This window comes from Lepidochelys kempii, chromosome 1 (assembly GCF_965140265.1).
Source record: "Lepidochelys kempii isolate rLepKem1 chromosome 1, rLepKem1.hap2, whole genome shotgun sequence".
Lineage (NCBI taxonomy): Eukaryota > Metazoa > Chordata > Testudines > Cheloniidae > Lepidochelys > Lepidochelys kempii.
The window spans coordinates 266,510,846-266,532,619 of record NC_133256.1 but is presented as its reverse complement, the minus strand read 5'-3'; the positions used below and the strand labels follow the sequence as shown (position 1 = coordinate 266,532,619).

Here is a 21,774-nt window from a genome sequence, read left to right as displayed (position 1 = left end):
TAAGAATAACCCTGGTCTATCTCTCAACTTGGGTAAGTTGTCCAAATCAAGCAATTAAAGAGATCCTCAGTTCCTCATAACAGTCTGCCTCATGCATTCAGCCTACTCAGGCCTGTATGGCTGATTTAGGCCTCAGTCCTGCAAGTGCACGTGCCTAGGCAGACCCCCATCTCTACACTCAGAAGTCTGCCCATTTCCCATTTTTTGTAACCTCGCAAATCATCACCATTGTAGAGGATATTGGGTTTGCCACCACTCCAACTGTGGCAGTATTTTCTGGTAGGTTTCTCTATGCTGTCTCACAAATTCTTCTTCTGTCGTTTTGTTGGCCTTATAAGGAGACAAAAACATTTTCCTCCAAATACATTGCTAATTCTACTAACATTTAAAACACTGTACAAACTTATCTACAAGGTACAAAAATCTCTAACATGATTGCAACCTGAAATACACCTTTCAATATTAAACAGAATGGCAATAATTGCCTGATTGAGTAAAGCAAAGGATGGGACAGATTAATATACATTGAAAATCAAATATTATTTCACATAAATGCAATGTCCCAGGCAGTTGCAGTTTTTGCTTTTTATGCTGCAACTTTAAACATTATTTATTAAAACCAACAAAACAAGGGAATTAAACAGACTGGCATAATCAAGGCATAATAATGACGTGTTTTTGACAGTTCTGCCGATGGCAGTAGAAGGGAGGGAGGAAGGGAGACCCCATTCCTAAAGTAGTTATTGATGCCTTTGTTAAAATTAAGGAGTGTTTTACATATTGTCTTTTGAGAATTTGACACTAGTTATTATTAAACTTACAGCTGGACCTTTTCTAGATCTTTTAAGTTACAACAATTTTACTTGTGCATTTTTCATATGGTCCACCTGAAGTCTTTGAACAGTGCCACAGTGCAGAATGTTGCTATTTTGTGAATACGCAGGCCTCTCTCTGCTTTATTTGATGCTTTACAGTGCACTCCAAAGCGTTGAGATATTCAGTGCCCCCACACAATCTTTGTATTGTCTTACTACTTAAAACTCAACAGTGCTTTTGATACTGTCTCTTGTCTGGAGCAATGCTTTAAAGTAGAGGAGACTATTTATTCTTCCAGTATAATATGAAAATGATAACAGAGTCAAAAATTCCTTTTTTGTACAAATTTTTGAGGTCTTGTCTTTAAAACCGAAAAGGGTTTCTTTTGGGATTTGAGTGTCTAAATCTATGGTCTCTCCAACATATGAAATGATAGGCCATTCAAAATGCCCAAATATTAATTTTTGTGGCATGTCTGTTGTATATTCATCTGTCAACCTTGGGTGAATTTTCTGGATTTCTATTAGCTTGTCCCAAACTGCTGGCAAGCTAAATTTCTCTAGCAGGCATCAATTCATTGTATTAAATGCCTGTTCTGCCCTGCAAGACATATTGATTATTTTTTTCTCAGCAAAGTGACAAATACCATTTTCATGACTATAATAGAGATTGATTACAATTTTATGGAACACAGAGGGAGCTCATCTTGCAGAGACAACCTTGGGGCATATAAAAATTGAAAAAAATCATTTGAATTAATAAAGAAATTAATGAATTCATCTGTTGCTGATGAAGCCAAAGCATTTTTGAGATAATGAAAATACTGTAGATGCATGGTCATTGCTGAGTGGGGACGCGAGCTTAAATGTATTTATAGCAGCTGGTGTCTGAAATCATTTGCAAAAATGCTAGTAATCAATCTTTAGGAGCCCAAAGTTAAACGGGACTTCAAAATCTTCTTTGTCTATTAAAGCACATGTAATTATATAATGTATAACCAAAGTCATATCTTTATTGATACAAAATAAATCTGAAAAAGGGAGGGAAGAGTTTGAGCTTTTTGAGCTGTGTGATTCGTTTTAAGCATAAAAAGAACTAATTCCTTTAAGGCTTTTTCCATTTACCATAGACAAATGTTCCTAGATACTGATTTACTGATTGTCATGTTAACTTTGAACCAGATTCTTATACCCTCACACTTCAGCAGTTTACTCCACTATTAACTTCAGTGGGGCCACAGCGGGACAAGGTGTGTAAATGACATTGAGCATCTACATCTGACACAGAGTTAGCTTATTCATGGCACTGATGCCACAGTAAAGTGAATTATAATAGCAACAAAACGTATGCTAGGCATTTAGGTTAAGACAGGATTTTAAATTCCGTGTGTGTATTATTTGTTTGGTTGTCTTAGTCCAATAATGTAGTATTTGCTGATAATATCTTATTGATACCTTTTTTAATATACATATTGTAAAAGTAAAAATGTGTTTAAAATGATTGCATATTCATCCTTATTATTTCCATTTTCGAAAACATGTTATCTTTTCCTACACGTATACATTTTTTTTAAAATGAGGTGTGAATAGCAGTTTAGCAGAGAATCACAGGCAGGCTGAAAATAAGACAAGGGGAAGAAAAGTCACACTAGTTAATGGCTACTTCCCCCTTTATTAAAAGTGTTTTTTAGAACTGTAGTTTGCAATAAACTTTATTCTTTTATTGCTGAAAAAATGTAAAGAATAACAACTGTACTTGAATAAAGTTTTACATTTAGAAATCTAGACACTGAGCAAAAGGATGTGCATGATATACAGGTGCAAACTTGGTCACAGTGGAAGCAAATTACGAAATTTCACGTTTTGCACCTATGACACAGGAAAACATGAGTTTTCAAAAAAAAAAAAAATGGTCATGCCTGCCTAACAAACTGAAGGCTAATCATGGCTCTTACTTTCTGTCAAACAAAATCAATGTGCATTTTTAAAAAAACAACTGGTACATAGAGGGATTATAGTCAGATACCAAATATAAAAAAAGAAAAGCCTGCTATGGTATATGGGTGGACGACGTTTCTCCAATTTATAGTATTAAAAAGTGGATTCAGATTTTCTTTTTTGTTGTTCAAAATATAGTCAAAACATAATAACTTTAAAACTAACAAGTTCAAATTCTTTCCCTTTAAAGGAACCACCACTGAAAGAGTCACATGTCAGATTTTCCCCATCTGTTGAAGAAATTTAACCATGAATATAATTTTATAATGGAAAATTTGGTTGTCCATAAGTAGCAGATACCAAGAGCTGAACACCCCACAATTCCTCACACCCCTCTTTGGGACTTCAGTAGTAATTAAAAATAACAATGAAGCCAATTTATGTGTTTAATCACTCTTTTCATGTATTAGGTAGACATTTTCCCAGCCTGGTCTCTGCCCAAAGGGGATTTTTTTTTTAAGTTTAAACAAGAAAGTCCTGCTGTTTTCAGAGGAGAGGAGAGTGAAAGAATGTATCCATTGTCTGGCTACACCGGAAGAAAGATAGGATGCAATGGATGGATATTTCAGTGGTAAAAGTAGCGAAATATAATCTTCTACTGAGCCAAAATTGGGAAATTTTTTTCTTTAAAATACACCCCTTTCCCGCCCCCAAAAAACATAAACTAGTCAATTCTATGATTATGTTAAGAGTACATGAACATTGCAAGTTTACACTCTGAAAACTCAGGAAATGATTATACTGAGGTTGCAGGCACAAAATTAGTTTATTCCTCCTTAAATATACATGTTACTATGGAGTCTGTAATAACATGATCACCTACTGTTTCTCAGATAATGCAGTATAATATGTTGTGTGCCCTTATTTTATTTTAGTAGCCTCTTAATATAATTCTGTAAAAACTGTCTTCAAAAATATTGCACAGCCACACCATTTTGTGAAGCAATAAACTTTGGTGGTCATAAAATGGCTACAGAGAGTGAAAGTTAAAATAAGCTCTATTACCCCCCCTTTAAAATAGAGACTTTGGTTTTTTACAGAAGTAGTGCAATATTTTTAGCTGCTTATGGCTCACTGACAATTTTTAAGTTATTTTTAAAATTAAATTTCGAACCAATACCTGCAATGAGGAAGCAATACATTAAATGGCCAAAAAAAAAAGGCGGCGGGGGGAGGGGGGGTATTTACTACCCATAGAATCTGACCCTTGGAATAATTTACCTGAAACTGAATAATGTAGGTATTTCAAAAATAAAAGAGGTGTAAAAAACATATTCTATGTTTAAAGGATCTGATAGAAACGTACCCTAAAACTATTGAAGAATGAGGATAGGGCCGTCTAATCCTTTGCAGCTGTTCTGGTGGATTTCATACAGAAACTGCTTATTTTTACAGCCATATTTTGAAATGTGTTGAAATTTTGGAAATGGCAAGTCATTTATTTTCATTTGTTTTGTAAATATAAATCCATTTTACATAAGTAAAGTTATTAATAATTAATGTGTGTGATTGATAATTAACTTATTGCTGTATTCATTCTTTCTTTTTTATTAATTGTGTTTTGCATTGGAGTCAATGGGAGTTTTGCCAGAATAGGGACTGCAGGATCAAGCCCCACATTCATGTAGTAGGTGAAGCACTCTTAAATCAGTCTCGATGGAGTTATTTAGCTGTTACCAATTACTCTTGCATTGTAAACAATCGAAGTGCTTGTATCTGCAGGCAGTAGATAACCTGGAAATCAAATATATCAGCTCTACACAGATCCATGAAGAGATTGTCCTGTCAGCTAAAACAAGAGTAAAAGATGTGATTGTAAATAACACTCATAGGCCAAATAGGTTAGTGACATTATATAAAAGAAAAAAGGGAGAGAAGCCACCTATGGCAACAAGTTGAAATCTAATTGAAAAGTTGGTGAAAATCAAATCAAAGCCTTAAAAAACTTCAAGTTTATTGTAAGTTTATTTTGCTTTGTGCAATACTCACTTTCAGTGTATGGACTGCAGGCTTGCTTTGGAGCTTGTTTGATCCATTACTCTGAGTAAGACCTGGAATAGCATGTTGATGATGTCACAAATTTGTAAAGCCTCAGCAATTTACCCTTTGTTTCAAGTACTGAAATTATTGTTACTACTGTACTTAATTTTTTATATGTAGGGATTGTGTTTGGAAATAAAAGTTGTGGACAATATAGGAAATAGTTTAAAATTAGGTTTTTAATACTAAAATTAATCTAGCTTCTATTCCAGCATCACTTGAAAAACGTTATCTTAATTGGTTTGTTGTCATGACCACTACTTAGCATTATAATATTTTTCCTAGTTTTATTTCTCATTACCAATGAGAAAAATAAGAGCAAAATAATGGGTGTCCTATGCTGGGATTTTTAATTTTTTTAGTCTATCTGATGGTTAAGACAAGAAAGGGAACTATATATGATACTATTTAAAATGATTCCTTTATTAGAAATTGTCATTTTTTCAGTGATCTTGAAGTTTCATTCTGCCCCAAAGAAGTCATTGATAGTTTTTCCAGTTAGCATCATATTTACAGAGTAAGCAAATGGATTCTAAACCAGAAATATTGTTGCTGATATTTCTGTACAGAGTTCTAGGCTGACCTTATTATGTGCGTTCTTAGGCTTCTATCAGAGGAACAATTCTTAGTAGGCTTTTGTTTCCTTTATAAGTGAATGTGAAGATGATGGTAATATTTGCTTTTCATCCATGTTTTAATGAAAATGTTTGATAAACCAACTTACTCTAAGGGTAAAAAGAACAAATCTATAAATTGTAATTTTCCTGAACTGAAAGTTTCTTGGAAAAGTGTCCTGAATGCACGCTTTTGATTTCTCCTAAAGATAGCTATTTAGTCCATTAGTGGATTTTTTTTTTCTGCCAGCCTGGCTTCCTGTTGGTTTGACTGTGGAGTAGCAGGTGTACAATTCCAGAGTGTCTTTAAAAGTGGCTCAGCAGGGCTTCTCCGCCGTGCGTTCACAGGAGACAGCTCATCTGTTTAATCCTTATGTTTTAGTCAACCTTTCTTATTATGCGGACAGAGCTCTGATGCTCAGCTGGATTTTGACTCTCAGAATGAATTGATGGAACTCTTTGATCTTTCTGTGTATTGCATCTGTTTCATCTTTCATCTTAATGCATGATCTTCACAACTCCAGCTAGTGCTTTATTTATTTATTTTTCCACTTGAATCCATCAATTTTACTTTGTTCTCCTTTTTTGGCATTCCTTTTTATGTGCAATGAACTAGATTGCATAATTTTAATATAATGATAATTAAGTTGGTATGTGTATTTAAAATAGGGTGAACAGACAGCAAATGTGAAAAATCTGGACAGGGGATGGGGGGTAATAGGAGCCTATATAAGAAAAAGACCCAAAAATGGGGGCTGTCCCTATAAAATCAGGATATCTGGTCACCCTAATTTAAAAATACAGAGGAAGACCAAGACAGCCATGTTTATTTAAAACATTTCCAGAGACTTGATCAGAATCTTTAAATGAGACGTACACATCTTTACAAATTTGCAAATTATTGTATACAATGTGTGTAATTAACAGACCTGATACTGAAAGGACAGAAGGTGTAATTTCATACATATTTGGGAAAGCCCACCACTCGAACTAAAAAGTCTCATAAATTCAGATTTCTAAGAGTATTTAGCAGTAGACTAGAACTAATATATAATGCATTCTTGAGATTTCCCATTAACATTTCAGGCTATAGGCCCTAATTCAGTACAGCACTTAGATGTAAGTCCTTCCCTATTCAGGACAGCACTTAAACATGTGCTTAAATTTAAGGAAGTGCTTAAGTGTTGTCTTGAATAGGGACGCTTTTCTGAATCATGGCTTTAATCTGCATCCGACAATTCTGATTAAAAATATTCATAGAACCATGTAGTAACTCTGTTAAATTGCATATAATCGATAGCAGGTTTTTAGCTTCAAGTACAACAGACAATAGGGGATTCCTTTTGTTGTTTTAATGAAACCAAGAAACGTGAAATTTAGATTATTCTTTAAATTCAACTAAAAGACTGTAGAAGTGTAGCATTTTGTAATTGTATGTTTGATTCTTATGCTTATACCAGAGAGTTTGTGAATTCTTTTGTTTTCTATAATATTTAGTCAGTGTTCAGTTGTGACAGTCCAGTTGTTGTGTGCGTGGGTAATGTACAGTGCTGCAAGAGCTTTTACAAGTGAGCAAAGAGCTGTTGGGTTTTCACAGCCAAAAGCTCAAAAGTGTTATCAAAGGGTCTTTCCTCATGAGGGGTTTACTGGCATATTTGATTGTCATGCACTGTCCTGGATATGTATCAGAACAGCATATACAAAATGTTTGAATGACCTGAAGTCAGGTCTCACCTACAGGAAAATGCACTTACTGCTTTTGTCCACCCACACAGAATGATGAACGTAGTTTGATTTAAGAAATCTCTTGGAAATAGGCAACAACTGGGGACTGCATTTCTTAGTGGAGTGCTCTCAACACTGAAATTCACTTCCTCGGTTGGTGTGGCAAAGCCTGAGTCTGTTGGCCATCAGCGCTATCTGTAAAGTCCCAGGCCCTTGTCTGAAGGAGGATTTTTTTTTAGAACTAATGGGTTAGTCCTTCAGTTATGTTGCCTATAGTATAGTATAGTATATCAACTGAATATTGATACTTCTTTAAATATTTTTGTACGTTAGATATTGTGAACAGTTCATTTTTAACACCACAAATACATTAATTCAATTAAAACTTTTACTGTTTTTTCAGATATGTTTTTCCCTAAAAATATAGCTTAAAATTTTCAAAGCCACCTAACTGATTAGGGTACCTGTTGCTTTAGTACTAATGGACGTCGGCTATCCAAATCTTCTAGATTGTTCTGAAAATCTCAGCCATATAGTACATACGTATGAACCATCCATTATGTGTATGCCAAGACCTTGAATGCAGCACACACATTTATAAAACTGGTCAGACATCACAAATGTTTCTGAATGCTTATATATATAAGCTTTTTTAGATAATCATATTTTGCTTTGTGCTTACTTGAGGTCACTGTGTCATGGATAAGTACAGCTGATCATAAGTATAGTTGTCTGTAGAAAAGTGCTGTAATGTGGTTATTTTGAAATTAGATACGCTTAAAAAATGTGTATTTTCCCACAGTATAATAAACATATTTTGATCAATTTTGTTCCTTTTATGGTTTGATCATCTTTTGTTACTGCTTGACCGTGGAATCTTACAAATGCTTGCTGTCCCTAGTCACTAAGAATAACTTAGATGTGTTCATTCTCAGTGAGCCTCATTTTAGAGTTTATGAAAAGGAAAATGAGGCTTTGAAGAAAATAGCTACTGAAATTGGCCCATTTGATCGTTGTTGAGACTTTGGTGCTGCTGCTCTAACGTCTCTGAGATTAATCAGGTGCAGTATATTATCTTTTAGGAAATTAAATAGTAGACTTAAAATTAAGAAGCCCATAAAAACAATTTGGCGAATTATTAAGTCCCTGACTGGTCAGAGGTGGACAGTTTGATGCTTTCATTGAGATGCAGCTTTAGGTGCATCCAGGTCCTAAATATTAATAGTTGGGCTTTCTTGACTTTCTCCTCAGAGGATAATCCTTGTGAACAACAGATGTGCTGTTCTAATACTTCTTTGTTTCCTGATGGTTTGGATATTTTAGTTTATACTGATTTGCTTCAGAACACTGCAGATGTGTTCTTTCAACTGTTTTATTAAGAGTCATGTACTAGCACATGTTCCTGTTGTATTATTATGCATGTTCCACTTTAGTAGAGATAAAATGTCTTCTTTGAGAAGAGGCTTCTGTTGTAAATGCACCTTTATTTTTGGAAAAATATCAAATGCTGCTTTGAAAATTAAGTAATTTATCTAAAATAAAATACTATGTTGCTTGAACAGCTCAGTATTTTTTCCCCAACAAACTGGGTTATGTTCATTATCTCTGTAAAAATATTCATTTAATTTAGGTTAGGTGCATCTATCATTCACCGCACATATTTACCATCACATAGTTTAATTCTTTCCAGTTTTCTGTGTATGGGTGTGGGTCTGGCCTTTAATCAGGAGAGGCTCACGGGTTTCAGGAAGTGTGCCAGACCCAAAAGTTGTGGGGAACGGCATGATAGAATGACTCTCCACCTACTAATCCACACACAATGGTGTAAGCCCTGCCATTATAGGAAGAAGTAATGCCAATGCCTACGGTCATAGGACTGGGACAAGTTGACTTGGACTGATGCTTGTTTCCTGATAAAAGTTTTCCCTGTGTGGAAAGCATAATTTCTTCTTCCAGAGGATGATGCAAATCTTTTCCATCCACTCTTCATTGTATAAGGCACAGGTACCATCTCTTTTGTGCAAGACTGTTGAGTGTCTGCAAAATCAGAAGTTAGAGTTCCCCTTTCTGGCTTGTGTGTGTTTATTTTAGTAGGCATCAATTCATTTTTTGTATCACTTGGAATCTTCCCATAACAGAGGTTATGAGCTGACTTGTCTGCTTTTTTGTGTGCAATTGTTACTGAGTTTTGTCTTTCTGTGCCATGGTGAGGGTTTATGAAAATTCTTCTGGCATTATGCAATGACTTAGGCAAGAAAGTGGTTCTGCAGATAACTACAATGGGAGTGACATTGCTTGTTTTCCCTGTTGGGGAAAAGGTGCACGTTGTTTCTACCTGATGAATAGACATCAGCCCATCCACCTCCTGGACAGAGGGGGCCTGTCCCACGCCTGCAAGCCAGAAAGGGTAGTACAGTTGGCGCTGGTAGTCTGCTTCAGTGTAGTAGAACTTGATATTGTGTCTGGTGCAAACAGTGTTTGAATATCCAGAGTATTTTCCACTCCATGCATCTGATGAAGTTGGTTTTAGCCCACAAAAACTTATGCTCCAATACGTCTGTTAGTCTACAAGGTGCCACAAGACTCTTTGCCACTTTTACAGATCCAGACTAACATGACTACCCCTCTGATATCAGAGTAACCAAGGAGATCTCTTCAGCAGGTTTATCAGTACAAGAAAAGGGCAGTGGCTGACCGAGGCAAAGGAAGCTCTTCTTACCACTCTCAGGCTCGTCTCTTCCTTTATCGTCTTGGCTACAGCCCAATAAAATCAAAGCCCTTCAAGCCAACAATCTTCTTACTGAATAAAGTTGAGTCTTTTGCCATTATAAAAACAAACCCTAGAATGGATGTATTACAGTAATGCCCTCAATGGGCTAGGTGCTAGCTAAACATATAGTCTCCCTCACAGTGCTTATGAGTGAAGATGCCAAGTGTGATTTATTTCAGAGGTGATTGAGTTTTGTAAAACATTTGAAGTTTTCCTTCTGTTCAATAACATACACATACATTTTGTCAGGCAAGATGATTCATGATCTGCAGTACTAAAAAACAATACCCATTTCTATACTGTTGTGTACCCTCCCTCCACAAAAAACTCATTCTTGGCTCGCTCAGGAACCAAACTGCCATTGGCTCAAGGGCTGGCTGAAAAATAATAGTTCTCTTTTGAAAAAAATGTCAGTTTCAACATTTATTTTTGTTCTAGAATGAAACAGATGTTTTGAAATTTTTCGTGAAAAAGTATGTGCATCTGGGTGTGTGTGACACACACACACCCTGGAATAGCTACAAGGTACAGAGCAATATAAGGGAAATATGAGCCCCTGAGAGCAGGGACTTAAATATGGGTCTCCCACATCCCAGGTGAGTGCTCTAACCACTGGCTATTGGCTATTTTGAGGTGGGTCACCATCTCTCCCCCATTTTGACCAGAAATTCTATCCTGGACCTGAGAAACCTTGCCTATGAAAATTTTGTCAAAACTAATACATTTCTACAAAACTTAGTGATTTCAGTGTATTGGCATTTTCTGACAACAAAACACAACTTTTGTCAAAAAAGTCCAGACCACCTCTAATAGGCTGCCTCTCTGCAGTCGCACACAGAGGATAGCAACTTTGAAGGGGGGAATTAATGCAGCACTGAGCTGTACTAACTCCTGATGGGTTTGGAAAAGCATTTACCATGAAGAGATGTTTCCTTCTCAGATCTATCTGTGCTCCTGCCCCATATGTTCCTCCAAATCTACAGAGTTGTGCCATGCTTCATTGGCTTCTTGCCCTTATATTGCTCCTGTGCTCTCCTCTGTACCTTGTATCATAGTCAAGCATTTTAGGGCACCTATTAATTGGCAGACACTTGACACTAAAAGACATAATTTTTAAAACTACTGTGTTTGAATATTTGTATTTAATCACATTTTTCATTTTTATTTAAATTTATCATGTACATACTTCATTTTATATCATTTACATTTCACTTAATATTCTGCAATACAGTGTTGAGTTGTAACAATGGAAGTTTATTATAGTTGTATTTTTACAGTTAAACCACCAAGTAAATTTATTTCATTTAAAAGTAAATGAGCCTATATTAAACTGGCTTACGCAGTGCAGCTTTGACAGTATTTTGATCCAACAACTTAAAATACTCATCACAGCTTTTTTTCTTTAGTTGGTTGTTCCTGTTCCTTCATAAAGTTATTTAATCTTGTTTTGCCTTTTCTTTGTGATCTGGGATCTTGCTTGCTACAGCAATCTCTGTGGAAAGTTGGGAATGTGTTTTGCTCAGAACAGGTGTCTCCGTTGGATGTAGGTGGTCACAATTATGGTCCCTGTGAGATGTTAGTGGAGGTGTCTTCCTCTCTCTAAACCTGGAGCTGCTGCATAGTAATTATGCTGTGGGTTTCTTCTGGTTGAGGATTCTTTCCCTAGAGTCTGTTCTGTAATTCTTTTCTTACTGTGCATCTTCTGTGCCCTTTACTCCACCAAACTTCTTTCTCCTCCTGTTCTAGGCATGATGTCTGGCACCTTCTACTAAGCGCTCTTCCTCTGTTTCCTCCTTGTGGATACCCTCTGTGATCTCCCCCCAAGCCCCATACATTCCTTGCCAATTTTCTATTTTCTTGAGATACCATTTAATATTAGATGTCAATAGGAAGAACAACTGAGACTGGGATTTTCAAAGCCTCAAGGGAGTTGAAAGCCTAAATCCCACTAATTTTCAGTAGCAGTTGGGTGCCTAACTTCCTTTGCCCCTTTGAGCACTCCAGCCTCAGAGTCCAGTTGTGTAGTGAATGAAAAAAACAAAAAGTTTGTCACATTTATACGCAATGGCCAAACTTAAATGCCGGTGATGTACTACTTTGAACATTCTTTCATACTGCCCTTTATGGATGGTACAGCTCCCCCAAATTAAGCAGTTAAACCACTACCTATTCTCCTTCACATCCCTCCTCACTTCTGCTGTGATGCCTACCGTATACAGACAGCTGACAAAGCCTAGGAAAGTAGCCAAGTGGGGATGACACAACCGATATGTTTGTATATTTCATATTATTAAAAATGAGACAGTCTTAGCTACCACCATATGGTGCATAAAGCTCATCTGTGCAAAGAATAAACTAAAGTAATATTATCGTTGCCTCAGCCTCCCATCACTCCCCCTGTTTGTTTGTTACACTCGCTTGTTGCATCTGGTCTGAAACCCAAGTTGTGTGCTGGGTCTAGCGCCTGTCTCATCTTCATGTTTGTACAGTGCCTAGAACAGTAGGGTCTGATACTAATTAGGACCTATATGCAATAGGAAATACATATAAATAATAAAAGGCATAGTGCACAAATGGATTCTTAAATATCGAGTGAAATCCTGGCTCCACTGAAGTCAAAGGGAGTTTTGCCATTTACTTCAAGATTTACCTCTATAAACAGAGGTCCCTGTTTCAGCATTTTGTATGGCTGTAAATATTTTCCTGCCTACTTTTAGTCCAATAAATAGCAGGATAAAATTCTATTACAAGGATCAATTTGGGCAATTTGTGTTTTGATGATTAAGATAGATCTAAATGATCATTACAACCAGACCCCTTAAACTCTCCACATCAGACAGTTGCATAAAAGCAGAATTTCACACTTAGAAGGACAAAGCAAGCTCTGATAACATTGTAATTTCAAGGCAGCATAACCAGATTATACCTGATATTCTCATAAACTGTTACATTTTCTATCTGCAGCTATTTTCTCCCTAGTGTTCAAAAGTGTGTGAAATTCTTATCAATCTTTTTAAATTTTAAAGAAAAACAAAGAAATGACTTTCAATATGATAATTAAAAGGGAATAAACAAAGCTAAGTACATGAGCTCTGAAAGGATATGTTTTTTGGAGAATAGGCTCTGAACCAAATAGTCAAATGTTCACTGCAAACGGTTCGGCCAAAACTGAAGTCCACCCTAGAGATTTACTATAGTTCCTGTGTAAATGCTACAAATTAGAACGTAAAAAGAAGAGTCCAAAAAAATGTTTGCATGTCATTATGAATTGACCATCATCACGGATGGTACTTATGCCTAATTTGTTAAATGTAATATCACCATACCTTTATTATTGTACAACCGTGTTTAGTATTAGTTTTTTATTTTCACTACTTGTATGCTGTTGACTTTTTCTATTCCACTTTATTTAATTCACTTTTTAGTACCTCACAATATGCTTAGTTTTTAACTACAATCTTGAAGCCAGGATGCAAAGCTGTCCAATTTTCTGTTAAATAAAAAAGGTCAAACATAGTGTTGCTTCCTAGAGCAAGGCTGAAATTAACTATCAGATTAAATTTAGTTAGGATACTTTTATATTATGAGGTTATAATTTATTTGCATTTTTTAACCTTCTCACAGTGTAGGCTCCACTAAGCAGAATTTATAGACGATCAAACTAGTTGAGAAGGATGATGTCTACAGAGAAGCCTTTAATGGCAGCTAACTGCTTCTATGGGCCCAATTAAGGCTATCCAACTGTGAAACAGAATCCCTTGGGTAACAGTGCAGTCATCCTACACATATTTTTGGGGAGGAGGATGGAAGGGAATATCCACTGTAGCTGTAAAAAGAGAGTTTTGTAAATTTTCAGATTATTTTTTTCGATTCTTTAAACTTTCAAGATGCATTATTAATAAGGTCAGGGTTGAAGTCCCTCACTACAGCTTTACATATGCACCACAGTCAGAACTTGAAGCCCTAGTCACTGTGCTAGAGATATGGATGTGCTTTTGGTCCCAAATCAATCTTGTCACTCCTCAGAAAGCAATGAAAGATAATAAGTACTATTCACCTGATTGCCTTCCTGCTCGGAGACAGCTGGTGACGCTTGTCTTCCTGATAGCCAGGAGTTTCAGATCTAAGGCAGGGATAAAGAAAAGCTGGGAGCTTGCTGAATCTAAATTTGACAGTCGATGGCTGTGTAGAGGGTCAGGAGGGATAGAATCTGTGACACGTATAAGAAAGGAACAAAATTTATCTGCTCTGGTTGCAATGATTAGATGTCTCGTTGTCTGGCTTTCTTACAGTGGATGATTGATCATACCCGCCAGCTGGCTAATATCATAATTAACAAAGTTGCTACCACATCTGAGAAGTATAATCGAAAAATTTACCAGCAGTGTGATGCCATTGTCACAAAGATCATAAGCATTACAGAGTCGACTTTTGCAATCCTGGAGCTGCAGAACTATGTAGATGTGCTGAGAAGGGGTGCACTTGTACAGCTAAAGGTATGTTTGTTCTTTTCACAATAGCACTTGCTCTAATTGTCTCTCGTTAATTTAGGCAAATGTTCTTACGACTTTTAGGTTTCATTTCATGGTGCCACATGGAGAAATTTGGTTGTTTTATCTGGATTTTTAAAGCAGTTATAACAGAAACCAAGAATAAATTTTACCTAAGAATAAAAAGATTAATAATCAAAAATATAGTTTGGCACTGTGCACCTTATTTTTGTGTCAAACACTGTTTGTCAAAACTGTGAATGTGGTGGTTGTCATTGCTGATTTTCTCAGTTATAGGTATTACAAAAATGTTGGCAGCTTATCATTTAGAAACTAAAAATATTGTTCAATTTGTATTTTGTGATATTTTCTTAGGGTTTTTAGTTTAGTTTGAATCTGATTAAAAGATTAAAGGAAACAGTTAAAGCACAGGCTCTTCCATTTGTAATTTAATGTTAAGGAATGTTGTTGCTAAAATATACATGTTTGTATTTACGTCTATATGTAAAAACTGAGAACAATATCTGAGCTGCTATCTAGAGACCCAATTCACATTGCACTTAGAAAACGTTGTGTAAGCATTTCACTTATTCTTTTCTATATTTACTTGTTTCTCAGAGTTAAAAATTATTCTGCTGAGCCTTTTCTTCTTTGCCACTGTATTTTTATATTTGTGTGCTCTACTTGGTTGTTCAGTTATGCGCCGGAATATGTGTTGAAAATGCCCGCCTGACATATTGCTAATGAGTGTGAATATTGACAGTGACAGGAGTGTTTGTGTATATGTGTCTGTGTGCCATATAAAAAAACCAAAAAGAGGAAGAGAGAGAGACAGAAAAGGAAATACTGGGAGGTAAAAGATTATATTTATATTACAGTGTGTGACAATGCTATTGTTATAGTTAAACAATACATTTGAAATATAAATGGGGTAGTATACAAAGGTTCCTCCACTTCCTCTCAGGGATTAGTAAGGCCAGTGTGGGAGCCTTTTGCTTATTACTCTTTGTGTGCACAAGTAATTGTAACTTTTCAACGTCAATTTCCAGAATTTTGGAAGCAAATTCCTTGTGTTGCACTCTAGTTTTATATCAAGTCTTCATCAGGTGTTCTTTTGGACTTCTAGCTATTTAACTATAAAGGTAAAATTGTTAGGAGCATTCAAATGATATTGTTTGACCAGAGGCTGGAAAGATTGTATTACAAATTAGCTAATATGATTGACTTTTATTTTGGACAAAAAATGGAAATATCTATGCAGACCCTTTCTGTTAGCAGCTAAGTCTTGTATTGTTTTCAAGATATATTAAAATCATTAATAATGAAACGTAATTCTGGATAGTATTTTACAGAGATATTTTGCAGTCCTCAGCCAAATTAAATGCAGTAAGATATTACTTTTATTTAATAGACAAAATAAGAAGTGGTAACTGAAACCCTCATTTTTAATGGACAATGCCTTTGTATCAAAATAGGACATTGCTCTGGCTGGAAAATGTTATTCCTATCATCAATTTCCTATTGTCAGTGGTTTTAGCATAGTCTGGTATTTCTATTGCTATTCAAGAGCAGTTTAAAAAACTTATAAATCAATATTTTGTTTTGAATAGGAAATGTAGTGAATAGCAGCGAAATAGATTAGTGATGTAATTGCAGACAATAGGCAAGATTAAGTTACTACAACAGTGTATTGTTGTTTTAACCTAAACCCCATAATATTTTATGTAATTGAGACTTTGTGCATTGTTAGAACTCAATTGGAGTATCAAACCTCTGTGAGGATTAGAGGGGTCCACTAAAGCAACTGTCACAGCAGATGTGCCTGGTTTTTAACAGGATTATTTCCTGAGATGTGAAGAAATGAACTCTTGTAATAGTTTTAGAGGAATTAATAATGTTAGTAAAATGTTAATGGTGAATGTGCTAATGTAAAGAGTTAGAAGATTAGTAATGCAGTCTTTTGCATGGAAATAAGGATATAATAAATGTCCTGCAGGTGATTGGAGCTGCAACAATTTTATTGGAGATTAAAGTTTTATTGACTTTTGCTAGGGTGATTAACCCTTCTGAAATTAAAAAGCATGGCTAAATTATTCTGTCCAATTTAAATGCAAACACAGAAAAGAGTGGTTTGTCATTCAGGATTTTTTAAAAAAAATGTTTTAATTTTCATTTTTGCATGTCAGTGAGATACGATTGCAGAAAGAGGAAGATTTAGTTCTGGCAAAACTAGTCCAGTGGCAAAGTGAAGAACTGATGTGGCTGTCATGGTAAAGGAATTCCGGAATAAAGAACCACTGTCCGAAGCTAATCTTTACACACGGGAGCTAGATGGTATCAATGGAAAAAAATGGGAACTCATTAAAGAGGTATGATATATAAGTCATATTGATGTATTTTGTCTCCCTTAGAACTTGATCCAACAAAGAATTTCTCACAAGTGAGCAACATTACTCTTGTGAGTAGTCCTATTGAAGTTAACAGGACTACTCTCATGAGTAATGTTGCTGACCTGCACAACCCTTTGCATTTGGAGCTTGATCCTGCAGGGGACTGAGATCTCTAGTTTTGGATCAATAAACCACATAAGCACCTGTTTAAATGTAAGCATATGAGTAGTCCCATTGAAGTTAAGATCTACTCACATGCTTAGATGCTTTGACTTCAGTGGTACTACTCACATTGTTTAATATTAAGAATACGCTTAAGTGCTGAAGAGGCCAAAATCACCTGGCAGGATTGATCCCAAAAGTACATTTGCACCTAACCACATGTGTGACTTGAGTAGTTCATTGAAACCAATGGGACTGGTCACATACGTAAAGTTTTTTGTGTTTGCTTAACTGTTTGCAGGATTGTGGGTTGGGTTACAAGGACCACTGTACTGCCTTAGAAAATTTCAGCAGTCTCCAACATAATTTCTGATAGATTTTGGTTTTGCATTGCATTAGGTTTACATTAAAATTATGTTACAAAAAGTTTTAAACCCTATTAATTTATTTGTATAAAACGATAATGTCTTGATTTGTATAATGTCTTGATTTGTATAAAACGGTAATGTCTTGATTTTCCTCAGGAATTCTTTCTTAGAAATGGCTTCAGAACTATCTAATTTGTTCTTATTTAGTTTTTAAATAAAAAGTAACTCCAAGTTAGTGAATAATTTTGTAGTCATTTATGGCTAAATTGTGTCTTCACAATTCACCCAGGGTAAGGATCTGTGTATTGCTGGTCTGCCCCGAAGCAGTTCAGGAGGAAGATAGTGACCGTCTGAGGGCTTGGCTCCACAAAAACTGAACCAAAATAATTCAATCCATTTAAATTCATACCTTCCATTGTTTCGGTATAAATCTGCGTGTGGGATGTTCACATGTTGGATAAGAGGCTTTCACCAAAATATCAGTGTGTGTGAATTAAAACCAGTACAGTTCTTTTTTTATCCAGTTTGTGTGTAGACAAGCCCTCAAAAGGTCACTGTTTCCCTCCCAGTTCCCCCCACTCATCTGGAGAAGGAGTAAACTATACCAGGTTAACATCTTTCCCCATTCCCTTCCCTATTCTGTCCCCTCCTGGCCACCTGCCTCTCCTCCTGCATGGCTAGCCACAGTGCAGGTATCTGGATCAGCTGTAATGGCCACTTCACTGACCCAGCCCTTAGCGGCTCAGTGCATAGTAAAAAGTTCCTATCCTTTTCTATAGCTCTACACTATTAAAATGATAATAAATGTACTATCTCCATTCCATATTCATTTTTCCTCTCTTTCATCAAAGAAGAATTCATACTGAATTTACCAAGGTAAAGCAGTCCAAGGCATTGTAGTGCAGAAATTAAGGAGCCGGAGGTAGTAGCTCACTGCTGCCTAGTCTTTTCATTTACACTTTAAACAGCCTTCAGAAAGACAGTCTTCTGCTTGTGGGACCCAAGGAAGAAAGTGAGGTAGAGATGAAAACTATACTTGTGGTGGAGTGACCTAGATGGAACAGCTGGCAAAAATATAGAGGGGATCCTCCAGAGTAATGAATTATACCTTGAGGCTTGGATTAGCAGCATGTTTAACTAAGAGATCCATTTGCTAAAAGGATCATTGCCTGATTCTTAATTATGGGACTTGCAGTCCATTCCACATTTATAAACAACTCATTGTTTCTCTTTTGTGAGGGTGTAGATTACTAATGATTAGCTATCAGCTTTTGCCTCTGAAGTTCTCAAATCTTAAATTTACTGTATAAAAATGATAATTTTTACAAATTATACAAATAGTTTACAAAACTAATTTGTATTGAAATATCATGCATAATCAAATCCACACTAGGTATACCAAATAAATATTGAAATTATAATGTCCAAATTAATTTAAATACATAGAGTATGATATTTAGTACTACCTACTGTAAATTAAACAAGCTTGGTCTTCTCAGACCTGAGTTTCTTTAATAAGATTTCCTTTAACACTAGGTATCCATCACATTTTGCTAATAAAGGGTACCTCTATAATCTCATGCATTTTGTCTCTTCATTACCATTAAATATGCCCATTCCCTCCCATATTGTGAAGTGAAGTGATAAATGAGCAGTAGATGAGTTACATGTGTGTTTGAGAAATTCTTCATGTACTAATCAACTTCAGTGTGAACCTCTTTTAGTTATTTAAATATGCAATAATTCTTTGATCAATATTAGTTAATACCATCTTAAATTTCCATAAATCTCAATAACAATTAATAAATGCAAAATTCAACAAATATTGGTATTCTAAGAGAGTATTAAATTTTCCAGCGAATGGTGAATTGTGCCGTGATGGTGCTTAGTGAAGAGAAGCTCTGAACTACATTTGTTTATATTTACTGATGTAGTAAGGGTATAACAGCAAACCCAACTATGTACAGTACTTGCCCACATTCCATTAAAAACAGCTCTGTAATTACTTTAGGGTGGAGGAAAGCACCAGCTGGGTTTTATGCTGTTACTGTAGTGCTTTTGCTACAGTGTGTACTGTTTAAAGCAGCATTAGTGACTGCAGCTTTTGTTTTGCTCTCTTAAGAAAACATTAATCAGGCAGAAGGAAGTTCTTTCAGAGACAGGTCAAATCAGCTGTTTTGATGAAATACAGTGTATGTCAATGTAAAGGAATTATTTGACAGACTGTGGACAACTGCTGTTCAGTTTAACATTTACATGACAAGTGGGTGAATGTCCCTCTCTTGTAAGTCAATGCAGAGGAAGTGGAAAAGGGGTGAGATTATATTGTTGCTTCATACTGCCTTCAAACAGGATGGCAGGGGGAACTTTATATGCTTTTAGTTTGTCTTGGTAAAAGTTAGAAATTGCCTTATCCTAAATTTCAAGATTTGATTATAGTAACAGCAGTCAATGTGGCTAATTGGTATTTTAACAGCCAAATACTTCAGAATACTATTTTCTACCATACACTTTAATTTGTTTTCTTTTGAATTCTTTGTGAGGTGGATAAGGTGCACTCGGTAATGTATTAATACATTTTAGTGGTATTCAACTCAAACAGCTAAATTAAAACTGGAGGTTTGTTAACCCATTTAACTACGCTACTGGAAACTAGCATTTTCATACATTCTACACAACAGCAAATTACGCAGTACAGTGTGTGTGTGTATTTCTTTCTGATTCAAATAAATGCTATGCATTTTCAAAATCTTTATTGGGTTAGTCACTGATAATTACAAAGAGTTAATATATTAACATAAATATTTTAGTAGAAATGAGTAATTTTATTATAATCATAGTATACAATGTGGATATTAAAAAGTTTATTTGAAAGTGAGTATTTCTGAGCTATGGGACGGGAGAGACCTGCTGTAGTCTAAGAAAAGATAACATGCTATTTTGAAGAGAAATCAATTTTGCTTTATATTGTTCTCTTATGAGAACAAGAATTAGCCTGAGGTAGGCAAAATGGTAGATTAATTTTAGACATCTGTTAAAAATCAATAATTCCCTTTGTCAATTTTTTTCATCAGGTTCAGAATTTATGGAAGACTATCTACAAACTGACAAAGGTATTTTGTCAGCTAGACTTGCATAGCCTTTTGAAAGTGCCCACAACTATGAAAACAAAAGCTGAAGAATTTAAAATCAACATGTCACTTATAAAAGCTCTATGTACACCTGGGATTTAGCCAAGACCCTGGAATATGATGAGTCAAAAGGTAAAAGACTATGTGTTTGTTGTCATGAGTGTTCCTACTTTGAATGTATTGTCTAATACAAATTAAGTATTGCCTTTGATATTAATGTACAGTTGTCCCTGTGCTTTACTAAATGTTGTTCGGTGAAAATGTAGAAAAAAACCAGGGGAACTGGTATTTAGTAAGAGGCTTTGAAAACAGAGCTGTAGAAATTTAAAGTTAAGTAATTTGTAACCTGGAGTATTTTGGTGTAATTTGGTATTTACTATTTTGCACTGTTAAGATGAGGTGAACATGGGAAGAGATCTCTTACATAAATGGGAGAAGAGAGAGACATTTTTAGTGGTGGTTTCTTGAAGATAGCTAACATATGCCTTCTCTGAAGAAAAGAAAATGAAAATGCGCTGAGGGCATTTTCATTAAGAAATTGCTAAACAGGATATGAGAGCATGTTTGACCAGCATAGCCCATAAATACATAAATATTTGAAGAAACAACCTTGTAAGTCCTGTCTGATGATATTAACCCTCTATTCAGACATGAAACAACTGTTCTATATGGAAACATTGAGGAATACATTTAAACAAAAATACAGTCCAATTTCTGAAAATACAGGCCAATTAAACAGTGAGATTTAATTTAGATATTTTTCACTGAGGCTACATCAGGTATGTATTAGTGCTGATTTACACTTTATTTCCTCATCTTATCTGCAAAAAGAGACTCATGCTTATTGGAATATTACTGAAGAATCTAGCTTTCCCCCCAAATTACACACTTTTTGCATAAATGTGCCTAATTACCTGAATTCAGTTTTGATTAGCAGTGTTAATTGATGCAGCTGTGGATGGGATCTGTTTACCTAAATTACCATGTGCAAACAGCAATACGTCTGAAAGTGAATATGCTAAACTGAAAATACTAATTAACTAAGACAAATTGTTATTCAAGTCACATCTCAGAGCTTTTTAATGAAAGCCTGGATGTGTCAGAGCTTTATAATATTCAGACAGAAATGTCTATATTACATATGATTTCTAAATTTAATTCCTGGGAACAGATGGGATGTCGGCCGGGGTTCTTTTGAGTTGCTTCCAGTATTAATGTGAAAATTTTACTCTATTGGCAACATTCATGGTGGGTGTTTGTTTGTGTGTGTG

At 35.5% G+C, this 21,774-nt stretch overlaps 1 protein-coding gene across 3 annotated transcripts in view; it reads left to right on the top strand.

Moving 5' to 3' along the window:
• The window catches only part of LOC140904998 (dynein axonemal heavy chain 12-like), an 84,561-nt gene that overhangs the window by 42,946 nt on the left and 19,841 nt on the right, over nt 1–21,774 (top strand). For all 3 annotated transcript variants that reach the window (XR_012156696.1, XR_012156697.1, XM_073327472.1), the window contains exons 6-8: nt 14,255–14,458; nt 16,639–16,821; nt 20,447–20,635. The gene's annotated coding sequence lies outside the window, so the exon portion shown is untranslated. The remainder of the gene's footprint in view (nt 1–14,254; nt 14,459–16,638; nt 16,822–20,446; nt 20,636–21,774) is intronic.